The 16,459-nt window shown below is 45.9% G+C and overlaps 1 protein-coding gene across 1 annotated transcript in view; it reads right to left on the bottom strand.

Moving 5' to 3' along the window:
• The window catches only part of LOC119888817 (retinoic acid-induced protein 1), a 52,595-nt gene extending 37,980 nt beyond the window's left edge, over positions 1-14,615 (bottom strand). Inside the window, exon 1 of the mRNA XM_038699559.1 lies at positions 14,400-14,615. The gene's annotated coding sequence lies outside the window, so the exon portion shown is untranslated. The remainder of the gene's footprint in view (positions 1-14,399) is intronic.
• Positions 14,616-16,459: the final 1,844 nt, after the last annotated feature.

The raw sequence follows: 16,459 nt of genomic DNA, 5'->3' as shown, positions 1-16,459 counted from the left end.
CGCGAGTGTCTAGGAGTTCGCTGGTGTTCATGTGCAAGAAAGAGAAAACACGGAGAATGTATTAATTCTGCATGTGTTTATGTTCTCTGTGTGTCTCTGTGCATACATGGTGGCAGAAGCCACACAGAGTGCTGTTCTCCTGTCAGTGCGATTAGAGGGCTGCACAAACATGGTGCGGGGTGTGAGGGGGGAGGGAGAGAGAGAGAGAGAGAGAGAGAGAGAGAGAGAGAGAGAGAGAGAGAGAGAGAGAGAGGAGAGGAGAGGTGGTGGTGGGGCGTATTTTCTCTCTCTCTCTCTCTCTCTCTCGCTCACACACACACACAAACACACACAAACACACACAAACACACACGTACACACCCAAGGGCACAGTGAAGTCATTTCAGCCCTCGCCAAATCTCATGCCACTGTCAAAGTTTCAATTTCACATGAGCACAACACTCACCTACACACACACACACACACACACACACACACACACACACACACACACACACACACATACACATTTCACCTTGCCTTCCTAACCCCAAAGGAGGCGTGTGTGCGCGAGCATCCTGTGTGCGCGTATCTGTTTGATGAGAAGGTTTCCATGACAGCAACAGCACCGGCAACCCCCATGGGCTCATTTACATATTCAAGTGCAACAGTGTAGTTGAATTACAGCCGGAAATTGAATAGCTCAATCAATAGAGTGGTTGGAGGGGAGGGGGGGGGGAGATGGGTGATGGATGTAAGGGAGGAAGGACTGGAGAAAGGAAGGAGAAGGGGCGAGAGGAGGGGGGAGTGTGAGCTGACAGGAAGGGGGATGCAATGGGCCATCATTTTGTGTATATGTCTCGGTGTGTGTGCGCGTGCCCCCCTTTTTTGGATGACCCATTTTTATTGTCCTCCAGTGGCTAAAAGGGACCTAAAATGGATTGTGAGAGAGAGAGAGAAAGAGAGAGAGAGAGATATTGTGTGGAGGGTGGGGTGGGACGGCATTGGCAAAGACAGTCGTCATTTTGCAGTCAAAGCTGTCAGAATATAAAACTGCAAATCCATTTAAAATAGAAGGAAAGAAACATGGAGGGGAATTCAGATACATATAAACCTTTCCACTTTTCCAAGAAAGCACTTTAGACTCTGCTGTTACACTCATTTGAACTCTAGTGCAGTCTAGTCTCATCTATTCTAACACAGGTTGGGCGATACATACCGTGGGACGATGGAAATTTGATAGAATGCTGTAAGACAGAGTTATGCCTTCAATATTTCTTTTTTCCATAGTGCTACTAGAGTTTACAAACTCCCCAAGGTACCCTGTGGAGTTAAGAGATAGTTTTTTAAGATCTTCTTCTGGTCTTTTCTTTTTTTTCCACGTGAATTGCTGAAAAATTTACGTCACAAACAATTATCTAAATAAAACACAAATTAAAAAAATTATAAGTTGGTTGACCTGGTCATAATCTAGAGCAGTGGTTACTTGGTGGTTTGGACACCCACATAAGGGTGCAAGATAAATCTGAGGTGCTTCAAGTAAACAGAACATTAAAATAAATCTATCAAGGATTTTGAGCTCTTTGAATTACTGGATACATATACATCTTAAGGCACTAACAATGTATTAAATGAAACAGTGAAGTCACTCTTTGTTTGAACTGGCCACCACCCACTGACATTTGTGAATTTGTGATGACGGGTTGCAAGTAAACATAGCTTCATTTTACGTGTCATGTGAACAAATATAATCCAGTCAAGTCTATTAAAGCCCACTGTCATTCAGAGAAATGTTATATATGCACTAAGGCCTCGACTTTTGCTTTTGACTACAGTTTAAAGTCTAAAGCTACCAGAAATCTGTACTGATTTCAAGTAATTTGAAAAAGAAGATTGAAACAGTAATCATCTTCTGCATCACACATGGCCCTGCCCAGCTGCCTTCTGCTGACCGCACAGACATGGCGGGGACACGATACCCGTGGCCCACTTTCTGAAAGGCAACCACCTCTTTCTCCTCCACTGTGCCTCCAATGGCCAAAGACTATCTTAGCATCAGCATGCCACGGTGGGAAGTGGATCAATCACGGCTTTATTATGATGAGTGAGTTAGGGTAGGGGTGTAGAGAGATAAACGGCACTACATTATTCAGCGCAATAACTTTTCATAACGGGAGGCAGCCGCAAGAGGCTAGCAGCACAACAAGATGTTTACATAAACAGAAAGGGGAGGATGCTGACTGTGTAGATTTGGTGTGTGTGGGTGTGTGCATGTTGCAATAGCACAATGTGTTATGTGAAAATTAGATGTGTTTTTTTATTTTATAGATGTGTTGGTATGTGTTTTTTCTATAACCAGTGTTTGTGTTCCTTTATGTCTTTGAGTGTGCATGTTTACAGATGTGTCTGCGTACAGTCCACTGATTTTGGTGCAGTGGCGTAACGGAATACCGGACTGAGGACGAGACTATCAGCAGTTGCTGTGACAATGGAGCCCCAGTGGTCACAGGGACAGAGGAGTATGAGGGGAGGAGGAGGAGGAGGAGAGAGGAGGAGTAAGAGCAGGGTGGGGGAGGGGTTAAAGTCTGCTGGAGGAATCAGTGATGGGGAAAATGGATGGAGGGGAGGGGGGCACTAATGGCCCGAAGACACAGCTGGCTGCAGACACCCAAGGACAGAGAGACCGAAATAGTGAGAGACAGTCAGAGAGAGAAAGCAGGAGAGTGAGATGGAAGGAGAGACAGAGATGGTAGAGGGTGTAAAGATGATAAAAATAGAGGGGGAGAGAAAGAGACAGCACAAGAGAGGCGTCTCGTCACCGCCACAGACGAGGGAGGGAGGGAAGGTTATTTTCTTGTCATGCTTTTTGCATCTGTTCGTCCACCGTGCCGAACATATACACGCTACAAACACACAAACAAACAAACGCACAGGCGCTGCTGCCATGCATGTTAATGAATTATCTATGGAACAATGGCGGCTCTTCACACTAATGAACATAAACGAGGGGACAAAGATAGAGGGCTGAGGCTAAAACAGCATGAAATTCTCTTCACTTGATTGCCTCCAGTTCCAAACATTCGTGACAATAATTACCATTTGATTAGAGGATCATCAATTCTACTATATTATGGTTATGATATTTTCCTTGACGATGTATATGAAAGGTCATCACATGACATCACAGCAAAATACTTGGTGACTCTTCAGCGATGAAACTCACTAATCAGTATGAGTGCCCATACCTCAGTATTTCCTATATCACCTATAACCCCCGGATCCACTCAACATTAGCACCTCAGCTGTTAACCTTGACGATGACATTATGCACGCTGAATATATTAACAGGGAAAAGGTATGTGTGTGTCTATGCGCAAGCATGTGGCTGCTTAAATGAGACAGAAATATGCAATCATGCATCATCTTGAAAGTGAGCTAGAGGGGCGGAGAGGGGAAGAGTGATAAAAAAGAACAGACCCAATAATGAAGTGTAATGGGGTGAGGTAGCATGCTGAAAAGGGAGAAGATTGGTGTTAGACTAGCAGATGTGAGCTGAAGATGGAAAAAGGCGGAAGGGGAAATGGGAGGAAGGGAGAAGAGAAAGAGGCATGAGAGAGGGTGGGAGGAGGTGTGGTATAGGATGTTGGCGGAGCAGCACAGAGAATGATGGAAAGACTGAAACAGAGAGCTGAGATACACTGCGAGAGAGACGTCTGTTTACACCAGCGTTAGGAAGAGAGTGGTGGGTTAAAAAGCGGAGGAAGAGAGGAAGAGCATAAAAGGTTAAAGAAAGGGGAGCTGGGGAGAGAAAGCTGGGTAGTGGAAGAGGCAGAGAGAAACAGTGAAAGATGGAGGCACAAGGGGAGAAGATAAAGAGAGTGAGATGGGGTAACTCAAAGGAGGAGGGGAGTAGAGACGGGAGGAGGCTGTAAAGCAGAATGCTTTTTTGAAAGATGGAGCTGTTCAGGGGAAGAAGTGGAGATACAGAGAGGGATGGAGAGAAATGTAAGTGGAGGACGGGAGGGTGTGTGAGAGGAGATGTCAGGAGGGGCTGGAGGGACATGTGGAGGGATGAGAAGGTACCTTATCACCCTCCTTTGTGAGAAGGAATAGCTTTCACAAAGTAGCAACAAAATGAAAAAAGAATAGAAGAATTACCTCAACTGTAGAATTACTTACTGGTCTTAGAGGACAAGAAAGGCCTTATTTTATAGTTTTCTTAGCGTCAACAAATCCCAAGACCTAAATGAACAATGTTTTAGTCTGTACGTCATAGAATGTCCCAAGAATGGTAAGGACAGGAAAACTCACCGTTATTCCAACACTCCCACTGTTTACCTTGTAATAACCTTGTCATATCATTTAAATACCCTAAATCAGCTCGATTTGCGGTGTTACAGTAGATTTTTGCAGCAATTCATTAAAAAGTCTTAGATACAAAGTAGATACAAACAAATTGGGAAAAGCTTCTTTTAAATGAGTTAATATGATTCAGTTAACAACAATTTGTTGTCACTGTCAGAATTCCCAATATCTCCAATTTGCAACCACTCCAACTGGGATGCTGAGGTGACTGTTTTTTATTACTTGGCTGCCCGAGGTTACAGTCTAAAAGATATGACTTGAATGTGGCATTCAAACTTACCCACCTTGCCTCTGGCACCCAACTCGTTTGTTCCTATTGATGTAAATCTTTAAAAACGGCTCACAATGATATTTTCTTTCTAACAAAAAAGGATAAATAATTATCTAAAACAGCGGGGTACATTGTTGTTTTCTAAAATTATTTTGCCTTTTTTGTTAGAAATGCAACAGTGCAACACTGTGGTTTACTGATTGTCTACTGATTTAATAGTTTTTTTTTGACAACAATGGACTATGGAACAGAGGAATAAGCTACATCGGGCTTTGGATACACAGACAATACTTGTTAGTAGGTTCACCATTATTGGTTTTCATCTTTTCACAGGATTTTTTGACATTAAGAAAATATAGAATATTGGCAGCCCTGTCCTTTGATCATACATCTGATGCACTTTCTCATCTGTGCTCCAGTTTGTGTGCAAGCCCAATATGTGCTTTTATTACGTGTTTGTTTGTGTGTGTGTGTGTGAGTGTGTGTGTATGTGAGTGTGTGTGTATGTGCGCGCGCGTGTGTTGGTGGGTGTCAAACCACATGAATAAATACGGCCACAGAGATAGCCCAGGGTTTGTTGACTACTCTGATGTTTAAATTTGTGCTGTGGCTTCTCCCAGCAAAGCTTGTGACTCACTCTCTGATACAAGCTAACATGCTAAAAGCAACACTGGGTCAACCTATTCTAATTTTAAGCCGGGGGGAAAACTGCTTAGGTAGCTGTGAATTGTTGCCAGCCTTAGCTAATTCCCCCACCCACATGACTAGGCTAGTTGTTTTTCAGGAAGATCGATGTGTGCAAGAGTGTTAGGTGGCGCTTCATGCTAATAACATTGACACAGATTTAGATATTAGCCAGCTAGGCTAATACATTCTAATGCATTCCCAGCTGCTTGTCTGTTATTCAGGCAGGATAAGTGTGTAGCATCCTGTCTGACTCACCGAGATCTCATTACAGATCTCTCTGGCCGTACAAACCTTCGTCACTGGCCTCCCCTCCTCCATCCATCCATCCTTCACGCCATCGCTCGCTTGTCTCATCCATCTCTCTCTTTGCCTATTGCCCCTCTTTTGTCCTGCTCTTTTTAATATGCATTGCTATGTAGCCTATGGCTGCAGGTAAAAGCTGATACTTATGCATGAGTCCCCGTCTGAGTGTAGGTGTGTGTGTGTGTGTTTGTCGGCATAAATGTGTGAGCATGTATGTGTTGGCAGAAGTGTGCATGCATGTAAATGCAGGCTTGTGTGAGTGTATTCCTCATCATTAGGAGAGAAACGGTTGAGTGAACTGGAACTTGATCTTGATTTTCCTTGCATGCACATGCATGCAGTCACGGATACGAGAGCAAATGCAAAGTCACACACAAATACACACACACGCACACACACAGAAAGAACACACACTTGTACACACTGACTGCTATATTGTGGCATTACAGATGGCTTCTCCGCAGCCCAGCTGTGCTTAGCGCATATTTGCCTATGTGTGTTTGTGCGTGTGTATATATGCGTGCACATGTGTGATTGATTACTATTCTCCCAGGTGCTTCTACTATTCAGCAGCCTTCACTCTCTTTCCCCCTATCTCCCCCTGCCCCCCCCCCCCCCAATCTTTGTGTAAAGGCTCAACACACATGGTTTTACCCCAACAAAAGAGATGATAGGTATATAATACTAATGCAATATTAAAGCTCAGAATAGCCTGGCAGCTCCATTCTCTGCATTCATTATGTTTTGCTCACAGTGGCGGAAATACATCCTAACATGTGAGATAATTGATGATATCAAATTATAATTTAATTTAAAATTTTTGGCTCAGGCTTATCACTCATCTCAGCCTCAGGTGACTTTGTGTTTTGTGTGTGAATATGTGAGTATGTGTGTGTGTGTGTGTGTGTGTGTGTGTGTGTGTGTGCTTTTATCCTAGCTACCATGGCTACGGCTTGGTCAGTCGATAGACATCTGAGTGAGAGGTCATTAGCATCTCCCTCATGGTTTCTCTGCATGAGAACATTAGCAATTAGCCATATCCCGACTATACGCCTGCTTGCCCTTCTGTGTGTGTGACTGAACAGCACACCTTGGGTTGTGGCTGACGTCTAGATCACAAGCTGACATGAAGTCAGACTCTGACGTCTGAGCCATGATTGTTTATGTTCTTTTCACTTGGTGTTTTATTCTTTGTCCGGAAAAGTTTGGTACTGTTGGGCCCAGTTTCTGATGGCTTTTTTTGGTTTTGTTCCCAAACTTGATTGTTAGTTGTTAACGTTGACGTGTGTCTGACGTCTAAGGTGTGTGTGTGTGTGGGTGCATTTGTGTGTGTATCCAAGGTGATGGGCCAGCTCTGACAATAACAATCTGATAAAAAAAAATCTCCTCTGCCCCCGCATTACACCCACCTCTGCAATGCCGCAACCTCTTTCTCAGAGACACAGAGAGAGAAGAGAGAGAAGAGAGAGAAGAGAGGGGAAAAGCAAACACAGGGAGAGAGAGAGAGAGTGAGATCAGAGAAGGAAAGCAAACAGAGAGAGAACAGAGGATGAAAAGTGGAGCGATACTGAGCAGCAAACAAAAATAGCGATGGAAGGAGAGAAACAGTAGGAAAACAAACTGAAGGAGCGTCAAACACACAGAGCGGGTCCATTATCACATTGAACGCTGCTTTTGACTTTGTCTGACATCCACATACCAATGCACATTGTTAAACCCCACCAGCCCTCCAATCACCACAGCAACGCCCCATTGTCTACACCCGTCAGCATGCCAGCATGCCCACCATACCCAGATTTGGCATCGGGCCCGTGCCCACTTTCAAATCGCACAAGCAGAGCGGCGTTCATTCACTTCGCTGCCTGCCTGCCTGCCTGCCTGCCTGGCTAGCTGTGTGGCACTGGTTGCTATGGAAGCTAATTCACAGGCAGAGAACTCACTTTGTGTCCATAGCACGGAGGCAGTCAAGCAAAACGTACACACACATATGCAGGCACGCACACACAGAAGCAAGCAGACGTGCACATGCAACCTAGCAACAGCACTGAATATGGGGTATGGTTAATGTACTCAGTGGGGACTCGAGAGGAGATGCCACAATCTTCCACGTCCTTTAAGGTTCCTCCATTTGCATTGCCATCATAGAAGTAAAGATTTAGTAATACCGTGCTGTGACTGGTTCACAACACAACAGGTCAAAGTTCAAAGAAAGATAAGTATGTCTTTATGTGTAGGAGGACTGACCTTATACCTGCCTGGTGGATGGATGTATATGCCGCATAACTTATGCAGATGAATATACAGTCGTGTGTATTCATGTGAGTGTGTGTTCAATGTCTGGCACTGTAAGACAGGTATTTGGAATTCTGTCAGTCAGAGAGGCAGCCAGCTATGCCTTAAGTGCGTTCCCCAGAGGACCTTTTCTATTCTAACCCGCATCTGCCGACAAAACACAGCATAGATTGCACCCGCCCACCCACACAAATACATTCACATGTGCACTAATACACTCAACAACTTTACATACATACATTCACACCCTGCGATCATTTCTGACTCCCGGTGTAGTCACACCCCCGTCCTGTTTTTAATGCAACACAGCTCAGTTGGGGTCATGGGGTCTTTCTTATGTCACAACAGTGGTGTTTTATCATAACTAATGTAACATCAATATTGCAATAATATAGGCAGCATAATTGGAAAATGTTAAAGAAACAGTCCCTGTTTGTCTACTCATTCAGGCTACAGTTAGGTAAGCATGTGAAAGTGTGCGTTTTGCGTATTATATCATGGCAGAGGACATGTTCTGTAACAGTTCTCCCTCTTGGTTCCTCTATCCGTCTCTCTCAGCCTCTGATCTCGCTTTTTCCTCAATGTTTCTCCCAGGATTATGTAACTCCAGCAGCTGTTTGAAGACACAGGAGCCGGGTAGGTGGGTAGAAAAACTTTTCAAAGTGCTGTTGCTGCTGCTTGATCAGAAAACAGGAGAGAGACACGGGTGACAGTTTCTGGTTCCAGCACGATTCTTGACAATTGCTTGGTCCCATCACACACTTCCTCTAATGGCTGCCCCCCCGTTCCTCCTCTCTAAACATAAGCAAAACAATCTGCATCTCTGACTTTTAGCTGTTCCTCCATTTTGTTGAAATTGTCCATATTGTATTGTGTTTTTCGTTTGATTGTATTTTGTTCCACCAATCTGTCTTTCCCTCCCTCACAGCTCCCTGATCCCTGCTTTGGCACCAGTCTGTATTTGTTCCCCTCACCTCATCTTCTTCTTGCTGCCCCCATCTGCCTCTCTGCCCTTCTTCTTCACTCTTTCCAGTGTGATTCTCATCTCCCTCTCTCCTGAAATGTGTTTGTTCTCTCTCTCTTTCACTCCCTGTCTTTCTGGCAGGCAGCTCAGCAGCAGCAGGACAGGCTTTACTTAGCAAGGCTCTCATTTAGCTGAACGCACATACGCATACACATATACACACTCAAGTCTCTTAAAGTGCACCCTAACTAAAATTACGGCCTTGCTTGCCGGTTATGGTGCTGAACAGCTGTGCAGGCGTATAAAACTTTGCCCCGCAATTGCACACTCAACCAAAAAACTTTAATAATAATAAGCATATATCATTCTCCATATGCTTTCAAAAGAGAAAGTGCAAGTGAAGTCACTTTATTGAAGAGCAAAACCACTCCTCTCCTTGCTGATGCTGAGTGAAAGCCCTGGTTATGCATTTCTACGCCGTCACCGGTGCACATAAACCCAGTATTGCTAGTCTGTGTGGTAAATACATACATGTATGTTATTTCTCACCTTTGCAGATGTGTGATATTTGGTTTCAACATTTAGCAGTTGCAGGTGAATTCACAAAAACATTTGTCCACAGTTACATATAAACTGTCTGTGAAACTTCATACTCTTGGATACGTCTAAATGTGTGAATTACTGATCTTTTACAAGCACAATATATTTGGATCTAATGTGGTGCATATGATCAAATACTCATCCGTGAGGAAAGATGGCCCCTACCACCCTTGTTCGCCACTTTCCGTCGATCACAACCGTTTTAAAGCAGTGTTTTGTTGCAGTAATGCTGGGACGGGAGGATGGAGTGCAGAGAAGGAAGAGAACGGCAAAAAGAGAGGAAGAGGAGAGAAGGGTGAGGAAGGAAGGAGAAGACAGATGATGAGCGGAGGAGGAGGATGAGAGACATGAAGGACAGTTGAACTGCACACAGCTGGACAGCAGCCAGATCCTTTTAATGAGCAAAGTGCTGCACCCAACACCTCACACCCAATTACATACACACGTCTCTCTCCCTCTCTCTCTCTCTCTCTCACACACACACACACACACACACACACACACACACACACACACACACACACACACACACACACTCTTGCAGGAACCTTATTTTTGCCTTCCCCACTCTGCAGCATCCCACCATCCAGCACTAAGTACTCCCTCCAGATCAAACAAGCAGCACACAATAACCAGCATACAGATGAGCCTTTCCCTTTTCCTCTCAACCCCCTCCCTCCCTCTCTCATCAAAACCTCTGTCTTCTCTTCCCCGCAGTAACCCCTTGCTCTTCCTCTCCGCCATTCCCCTGTTCCTCCCCCCTCCAACTCTCTCTCTCTTACTCTGATGTTCCTGACTCTCACGGAAGGAAATACATCAGCCCTCTCTAGACAAACACACTTCACTGACACTGTCCTGGATAGTCCAATAAAAACATATTACCTACAAACTGCATTAGACCCAAGTGCAGACGCACACATACAGATATGTATGAACACACACACACACACACACACACACACACACACACACACACACACAGTTGTGCATGTGAGGAGCTACCGTGTGTAATCAGATCTGGGTTAGCAGCCGTGGTATACTGTTCACTGGAACAGCGTGTACCCACCTTCTCACACTGCACTCAAGCTGAGCTCCTGGAAATACACAGTGTGTTTGTGTGTTAGCTGTATGATGCACATGAAGATGGGGCCTTCAGTATTAACACTTGTTTGTATAGATGTGCAGATAGCAAGGATGTGGGAGAAAGATGAGACAGAAGAATCAGTATGGCGTCTGCTGCGTTGTCAGTTTGTATTTCTATTAGGGTTTGGGTGTGAGAACATGTTGCAGACCACGTGTTTATGCTTTTGTGAGCATGTGTGTGTCTGTTTTATGTATAATCCACAAGCAGGTACTGGGAATGACAACAGGTCAGACAAAAAAAGAGAGTGGTATGCAACCAGAGAGTGTGTTATTTTTCATAAAAACAGGGGTTATGGTGGGATTATGAAAATTATGACTGCTTGCCACTTGTTTATTCATATTTTGGGGCAATACGTTCTTTAAATGGAACTCTTTGTGCTGTCCATATTTTGAGGTAAGAGCCGTAAACAGTTTTCGTTTGGAACAGATGCTGCTATCTGAAAATCTTGTGCCACCTGTGGCCATTTAGAATTCAGTTTTAACAAAATTTCAAAGCACAAACAGTGTGAGATGCACATGCAAGCCTGGGTTACCAACTGGCCAGGGGCCCCAGATCCCCAAGGGCATTGAAAGTCCCATGTTTTTCTGTGTGGCAATTACTTATTGGAGATTTGATTCATTTTTAAATTTGTGTGGTAATGTGCACCACTAAAGCAAGGTAAAGTCCCAAAGATGGCTCCTGCGTTTTCAACCAAAGACAGATTTTTGCCCCTGTGCCCTCCAGAAGGTTCTGGCCGTGTGCACAAGCCGTGTATGTGTTGTACTCATGCTGGGCTGCCACGGTGCTGTTGAATCATACGGTTATAGTGGGAACAAAATGAATAATGATGGAACTGGGAACAGAAAGCATGACAGCAAGGATTTCCAGGAAGACTTGCTACTATTTCTAAAAGGAAACAGGCATTGTCATTCAGTGTGAATACAAATGGCATGCCATGAGCCATAGGTGGAGTGTCCAGGTTCATTAACAGCTGACTGTGTTTATGTGTGTGTGTGTGTGCTTTTAATGACGGCTCTGTGGTCCGGTTGCTCCCTACAGCCCTGCTTGTGTTCGTGGCACTTCTCTTTAATGAGGGACAAACATTCCCTCTCTCCGTCTCTCTCTCCCTCTGTCGGCCTAATAACCCCCTACCTTAAATAACCATGAGCCTCCGGGGCAATTAAGGTAGGCACTTGGGGCTTATAGTGTGTTGCTCATAAACACACACACACACACACACACACACACACACAAACAGAAAGTACGGTGATCTAGTTAAAAATAAAAAAGAGTAATTGAGAAATCGGATGTAAACAAAAGGGACAGATCAATGTAGAGACAGACAGATTAGAAGTAAGAGGGGAAAAACGTAGAGATAAAGACAACCACTTGATGTTTTAAGCCTCCAACAATGATCTTTCCTCGTCCTCCTCATCTGCCTTTAATTTGTGCTGTTGTTTCCCAGCCTATCAATTTGCCTGTTTTGTCAGCTTTTTCTCTTCCTCTCCTCTCCTTGACCTCAGATATTTGTTTTGGTCCGAGACAGAAAGAGGAAGGAAGGCAGAGGAAGAGAAAGCAAGCGAGGGAGAGAGAGAGAGACACAGAGGGGAGCTTTCACCTTTCATTTCACCACGGCAATGAGTTGCCAATTTCAGTATGCCCTTTACTGACCATCACACACACCTGCACACACACAGACGCACACAGATGCACACAGTGAAACCTATTCTCCACCCACCTCCCAATCTCCATGATAATCAGCTTCCTTTCATTGTGTTGCATCATGCAGGAAACCCACTGTTAGCCTGACTGTGTGTGTGTGTGTGTGTGTGTGTGTGTGTGTGTGTATAGAGGAGAAAAAGTCAGAGGAAAACAGAACAGACTTTTAGTGTGTATGTGTGCGTGTGTGCGTGTGTGTGTGTGTGTGTGTTTGTGTGCACCAGCCCCTTGTCTCAGTAGCACAAATTGTGTACGCGAGGTACGTTTCCTCGCCATGCCATGCTGTGCCAAGCCAGTGGGCTGGCTCTTGTCTTATCTATTTCTTTTGACTGCAGAAATATCGCTTTTACACACACATACTCACACATACACAAACAAACAAACAACAAAAACCATAGACGTCAGCTGAAAACCTAAAATCTTTTGGAAAAGTGGTTTATATACATACTGTAGGTATTTTGGTACTTTTGTACTAGAAATTCACACACACACACACACACACACATAGTTTATCCCAGTGCAGATGTTTACGTGTTGATGGCAGCCATGTCGCTGCATTGCTATAGGGGTTAAGCCTCTCATCTTCCATTCATATATTCTTCCTTCCCTTCACTACTTATCACTCTCCCTCTCTGCTTTATCGTTCTCTCATTCTTACTTCATTCGCGCATTTTAACTATCTTTCTAGGCACACACAAACACACACACACCTACCCACACCACCATTCTCTATCTCACCTCTGTTTTCTTTCTCTGACACCTCTCTACACCCTCTCTGCGTTATCTCTGTCGTTACCCCCTCCTCCCTGTTGCGCTCTCTTTCCCTTTCTCTCTCTCTCTCCCACACATACACACAAACAGACCCGCGCATACACGCACATGAACACATATTGCCGTGTCTGTCTCCACCTCCCTCTTGCTTTTTTTCACTCCCTTGCTCTCTGTCACACCTCTCTCTCTCTCTCTGCCCTCCTCCTCCTCCCCACCTCCCTCCCGCTCTCTCCATCCCGCTCTCTCCCTCCCGCTCTCTCCATCCCGCTCTCTCATCCTCACTCTCCCTCTCCTCGGGGTGAGCAAGGCTGTTGGTAGCATCAGTTTCAGTCAGCAGTGACACTGCAGTCTCAGTGCATCTTTTAATGGCATACTGTAGTAAAGCCGCCTCTGAAGTGACGCACATACACACACACTTTTTTTCTCACTCTCATACACACACACACACACACACACACACACACACACACACACCACAAGGGCCAGTACGCAACGTACAGCATGATCCCTGGTCAGCACATATCAGGCATGCGATACTAAAAATAGCATATATAAGGTTTAACAGCTATATGGAAGATGCTCATTATCTAATATTTTTGGCAACGCACTACCTTCTATTCCTCCTACAGCACAGAATTCAAATACATACATAGTAATAGATCCACATACCACAAGTAAACGCAGATTAGAAGAACCAGAATCTAACTTGTCACTGGTTTCATAATATTTGAGTTGGTGCGTGTTTGAGTGTGTGCGTATGTATATCAGATTCCTCCTTATGCAATAGGCAGAGTAAACAGTGTGCTATGACACATCATTGCTCTGACATAGCGTCCCGTTATAGCACTACGTAACACATCCTAAGGCTCAAGATGCTGAACGCAGCAAGGGAGGAAAAGACAAACAAACCACAGACAAACAGAGAGGCTGCAGCTCATGTTCCCCTGCATGTTCTCCAGGGTTGTTGTTTTGTTGAAGACAGATACAGTATTTGTACTAATTTTTTGTGCCTGTTGTTTGGACAGATGCTGGTGAAAAACAGGGCTGAGGCAGGTGTCTAGTATTGGGAGTGTGTGTTTGTGTGTGTGTGTGTGTGTGGGAGGCGAATGTTCTTTCCCCTGAAATGAAAATAGAACGCACTCCCATGAGGGACCCTGCTGTCCTCTATTCGACATGCACATGCAGACACAGATGTACACATAGACAAACACAGACACACACACGCCCCCCTCTGCCATCACTCTCACTTCCATCTGGACAGCACTGCTGTCCATCTCCCATCCTGCTATAGAGGAGAAACAAATGACAGGGAAAAAGCATTGTACCTCTGTTAGGGGTCAGCCGTTCTCTCCTCGTTTTGTTGTCCCTTCAATCCCCCGCTTGTTCAGCTATTCTGAGCCGAGGCGAGCTGAGCTGAGCCGAGGCGAGCCGAGCGTACAGCGGCGAGGCTCAATCCTTTTACCCTGCGATGCTGAAAATGGCACCAGTATTCCCTGATAGCAGCAGCCTGCCTGTCTGCCTGCCTCTCTCACCGCCCCCCCCTCTCTCTCTCTCTCCTGCTCTCTAGCTCACCTCCCTCCTCTGCTTGTCTGCAACCATGTTGAGTGCACGCAGGGCGAGGGGCTGGCTGAAGGGGTGGGGGGGGGGGGGGGGGGGGGGGTTGTAGAAGAGAGGAGGAGGAGAGAGTGAGGGGGACTCAGGGGGATAAGAAAGCAATTAGAAGACAGCCCCTCTTCCTTCCAGTCGGGAATGTATAATGGAATTAGCTTGGGGGGGGGAGGTGGTGGTGGGTGGGAGGGAGGTGAGGGTGGTGTTGGGGTGCTTCGTCCTGCAGCCTCTGCTGGGGAGTCTAGCAGCCTGTCCGACAGCCACCACGCGTCAATGTGTGTGTCAGGGTTAGAGAGAGCTGGGGTGAGAGAGAAAGAGAGAGAGAGAGAGAGAGAGCGTGAGTGAGTGAGTGAGAGAGATTGCTGATGTACTGATGGGAGGGAGGAGAGGAGTGGTTGAGCTGTGGACCACCTGCTCCTTGCCTGTCTCCTCTCTCTCTCTTTCTCCCCCATGCGCTCAGAAGCCCCCGACAGGAGAGAGAAAGGGCAAGCAGCAGCTTCAAAGCCCTTCTCTGTCTCAGGTTTGCTCTCCCTCCTCCTCTTCCTCCCCTTCCTCCCTCCCTCCCTCGCATTCTCTCTCCCTCTGTCTCTCTCCGAGTGGGTGGCAAGGAAGCTGCATGTGTGTCTGGAAACACAACTGTGTGTGTGCGTGTGTTTGAGAGACAAGACATACTCTGAAAAGAGATGACCAAAATCCCAGTGTGAAAGACAGTGATAGGAAAAGATGAAGGGGGGGGGGGTCTGTGTTTATGAGAAAATTAGATAACAAAAGAAAGACAGTGTTTGTCCCTATGTGAAGGTGTGTGTGTGTGTGTGTGTGTGCTGTCTTTTGATGGAGAGGGACTGAGGCAGCCACTGCATGGGGGAGATATGTGTATGCGTGTGTCTCTGATTGTGCCATGAATGAAAATAAGGAGGAAGGGAAGAGGAGGGGGTGGGACTGTGACTCTCCTCCCATTCAGCCATCTCCTCCTCTCCGTCCTCTCCTGCTCCTCTTGAGTGACAGATGAGGGGCTGCTGGCAGCTCGCTCAGGCGCGTGTCAATAATTAGCATCCTCTCCTCTCCTCGTTTTCATTCGCTGTGTCTTGCAAAAGGAGCGCTTGTCCCAGCGTGCCGAGCTGCCCGACCTTTTGACGGTCTCGGTCATTCTGAGTCTCTCTTGTTCAGCCTGTGTTTCATCGGGTTTACAAGCGACCCCCACTTCCCTTCCTCCCCACCATATATGCAACGGCCCGTGATCGCTCCTGGCATGCGCGCGCACACATTCGCCAGGATAGACAGATGCGTTGATGAGGGGAGCCGCACAACCCCGACTGCCCCCCCCCCCCCCTACTTTTCTCTCGTAAACAAATTCGTGCGCGCACGCTTTGGCAGTCCGTCAGTCACGCGCGTGCACACACGCACACACAGTGGTTCAAGGGCAATTGATTTGGAGTTTAATTTCTCTCCTGACGCAAAAGGATGCGCCTCCGTCTGACCTTGACGACAGACAGGGGGAGTTTTGTCTCTGTCCAGGCTCACTCTGAACACACACACACACACACACACACACACACACACACACAGCATCTTCACCTGGAAACGTCAAAACCTTTCATGTACTATTATAAATGAACGCTTTCCATCTGCTTTCTAATTATAGCCAACATAAGGCTATTCCTAATTTTAGCTGCAGCCGCGAAATAGTCGCGGTTTAATAATTCATGAGCTCAGACACAGAGCCTGCTCCTATACCGGTACGCTTATTGTCAGGGTGTTGCTGGCCGGAGTTTTCAGA

Source organism: Micropterus salmoides, unplaced genomic scaffold, assembly GCF_014851395.1.
Source record: "Micropterus salmoides isolate LMB-PRFRI ecotype aquatic unplaced genomic scaffold, ASM1485139v1 Ms_hic_scaffold_10, whole genome shotgun sequence".
NCBI classification, from domain to species: domain Eukaryota; kingdom Metazoa; phylum Chordata; class Actinopteri; order Centrarchiformes; family Centrarchidae; genus Micropterus; species Micropterus salmoides.
This window is presented reverse-complemented; position numbering and strand designations above follow the sequence as displayed.